This window comes from Buceros rhinoceros, unplaced genomic scaffold (assembly GCF_000710305.1).
Source record: "Buceros rhinoceros silvestris isolate BGI_N320 unplaced genomic scaffold, ASM71030v1 scaffold3402, whole genome shotgun sequence".
NCBI classification, from domain to species: Eukaryota; Metazoa; Chordata; class Aves; order Bucerotiformes; family Bucerotidae; genus Buceros; species Buceros rhinoceros.
Window position 1 is genome coordinate 12,642 of NW_010396984.1, and position 349 is coordinate 12,990.

The 349-nt window shown below is 53.3% G+C and overlaps 1 protein-coding gene across 1 annotated transcript in view; it reads right to left on the reverse strand.

Moving 5' to 3' along the window:
- The window catches only part of RANBP10 (RAN binding protein 10), a gene marked incomplete at its 5' end in the record, with an annotated part of 53,541 nt that overhangs the window by 8,098 nt on the left and 45,094 nt on the right, over positions 1 to 349 (reverse strand).

Consider the following 349-nt stretch of genomic DNA (forward strand, 5'->3'; position numbering starts at 1 on the left):
TCCATGGGGCAGGGAGAAGCTCTCATGCAAGGCATCCCCCAACCCTTCACTCAGGTGGCCAGAACAGCGCATCTTCTGCCCGCTCCTTACTGCAAAGCAATTCTTTGGCAGCCCCCAAGGTATGGGAAACACGGTTTGTTCTCCGGACCTCCTCTCACAGCCCGGTCAGTGAAACCCTGCGGCACTTGTGGCTGCACCAGAAGGCCACCTTCAAAAGCTTCTTATTCTGAAAAAAACCCGTTCCGCAGACAAGTGTCTGTGGAAAATAACAACTGCAAACCCAATTCTGTAACAGTATAGAGACACCTGTGACAACAGCACGTCCTCACGCTGGGCACCGGGAAGGAAA